This window comes from Phalaenopsis equestris, unplaced genomic scaffold (assembly GCF_001263595.1).
Source record: "Phalaenopsis equestris unplaced genomic scaffold, ASM126359v1 Scaffold001197, whole genome shotgun sequence".
Taxonomy (NCBI): Eukaryota; Viridiplantae; Streptophyta; class Magnoliopsida; order Asparagales; family Orchidaceae; genus Phalaenopsis; species Phalaenopsis equestris.
Genome location: NW_018165636.1, coordinates 1 through 2,814, shown reverse-complemented (window position 1 = coordinate 2,814; position 2,814 = coordinate 1).

The window sequence follows — 2,814 nt, the reverse complement described above, 5'->3', positions numbered from 1 at the left end:
GCTAAGTCCCATTGGCCACTCCAGCTTTTTTTCCTTCCACAACAACAAACTTTTGGACAAATAAAAACCCCCCTTGAGCTCCACTAGGCAACCATGGATTTAAATTGACCCCTCCATGGCCAAAGAGAAGAGAGCTTGAGATATTGGGGAAACTCTGCCAAAATCACACTAGAGTTTCTTCAAACCTTCTTAAGTTCAATACTCCTATTCTTAGCCATTCACCGCTACTCCATAAGGACAATTTCTTCTCTGAACTTTGACCTGAAACTAGGATAGATTTTTGCACAACTCTATAATCCACCAAACTCCAATTAACTGTGCACACACCATCCCCACAATGAGAGGAGTTGATTCCTCATAAAAGCCCCAACCTAAACAACCTCTAACATAGCTTTAGACCAGCACCTGAAATCAAGCTTATTTGAAATCATACCCAGACAATTCATTAGGTCCTAATACTTCTTTTGGATGTTTGTTTGACCCAATTGAAGCTACCACAACCATCTAATTGAAGCCTCCCCTCGCATACAAAGGTGTTGAACCTCAACCCTAAGTCAAGCTTGTTTTGATTCTCCATGTGTAATGGCTTAATTTAATGCTTGATCAACCATATAGATATGTTCATCTTCAGTATATGAAGGTTTAGAAACAACAACCATGCAATTTGGTTGAGTTTAGAAGGAGATCTTAAGGTTTTAGTGTGAACGGTTCTCGGGATAGGTCATTTGGGGATGATAACAGGGAGCCATCCGATCACACATTTATTTAATGAATAGAGGATATTGAGTCGAACCAACTCTTGGTACGAAATGGTTGGTCGCATGGAAGCTGAGGTGGATGGCTGCATCAAATGGCGGAGTATAGCGTGTGAGTTCGGAGCTCCCGTAAGATGAGTTGGCGCTACATGTTTAAGTAGAAAAATATGGATTATTTGAATTAAATTAAATGCTTGAACTTCAAAAATCCATATCTTTCTCTAGAAAAATCATAAAAATAAAAAAATACCCCATTGCTCAGGAAATAGAAGAGAATAATGTGGAATAAAATTAAAAATTGTTTGTTGACTTTCTGATTTTTAATGAATTAAATACTCTCTGGAGTATTTTAATTCATTATGATCAAGAAATGCTCACATGGCTTGAGGATTTTATGATTTTTTTCTTATGACAGAGGGGATGTTCTCTGACTTTTCTAAGGTCAGAGAGTACCTTTATGCTTCTAACCTTAATTTTCATGATAGGGTGGCTATTTTGGCTTTTTTAAATATATAAATTAAATTATTACTTAAAAATATATGAGGATAATTTTAATAGGTTTCCTATGGTTAGAGAAGCTTAGGAAAAATTACATGATGATTTGAATCACTTTGTACATTTCTATTATTAATTAAATGCATATATCTTGTTTTAATTTATGTAAATTATATATTAATCAAAAATTGAAAAAATGAATTCCACATTGTGTATAAAAATCATGTTTATCCATTGTAAAAATCTAAAAATTATTTGACTAGGTTTGAGCATTAAAGTTGATTTTCCAATAAACATTATATTTTTGTACAAAAATAATTAAAATAAATTAAATACACTTTGGAAAATTATGAAGGGTGATTTTTTGAGTTCCTTGTGATAAGGGGAACTTAGGAAAAATAAAAGTTATTTTTGAAAAAAATACTTGATTTTTGAGTTTTATTTTGAATTTAAAACAATTTAAAATAATTAAAAATCCCAAAAATACAATAAATTTTTAAAATGTGTTTAATGGTCTCTTAATCCCTTGGGGCTCATTAAAATATTTTTCCTAATTTTTTCCAAGTTAAAAAATAAATTTTAAAAGCTTAAAAGAGAATTTCAGTTATTTCTCCCATTAAAATAATCATAATAAATAAATTAAAAATCACAAAATACAAAATTAGATTCTCTAAGATTTTTAAAGTCAAAGAAGTTTAATAAAATATTAAAATAATTATTTGTAATTAAAACATTATTTTTCATTTAATTAAATCATTGAAATTTGTTAATAATGAAATAATAATAATAATAATTTAATTTAAAAAAATCATGGAATTTTGCTTAAGTGTTTCTCTAACCTAAGGGGACCTCTACTAATTTTCTCATGAATAAAAAACTATATTTTGGATAATTAAATAAATTAATTTTAGAAAATATTATTTTCTGGATTTAAATAATTATTCAAATTAAATTAAATTTTCGAAACGCACATTATTTTCCTCTGATGTTTTAATTACCCCATAAATAGGACACTTTAAATTCTCAAAGTCATTTGAGTTGTGCTTAATGAGTTATGAAATGGAAAGCCCTAAGGGAAATGCGGTAATTTTAGAATTTGGTGCTATAATCAAAATTTAAGATTAACGAAGGGAAAATGAGTCATTTTTGTCCTAATAAAAATGTTTGGATGATTGAAACATGATGGATCAAAGGGTAGAATCTCACTTGTCACCTTTCATAATATGAACAAAATCATAATTTTCCTAATTAACATGACTAGGAAGTGAATTAAGATCAAAGTATTCTTAAGTGATGGGCTTAAGCTAGGAAGATAATAATTTACTTATCCTAAGCCTAAAATTGATGAGGATGTGATCTTTCAATATGAATATATGTAACTTAAACCAAAATATCAACCTCCACTAATTTCACCCATAATGATTGTTAAAAGCTTGGTAGTAACCTAGGCTAGATGTCTAAACTCAATTGATAGGATTTAGAAGATAATATGATTAGTGATTAACGTCTTTAAACACTATAAGATTGAATTTAATTATGGGCACCATAATCTTTTATGACTTAA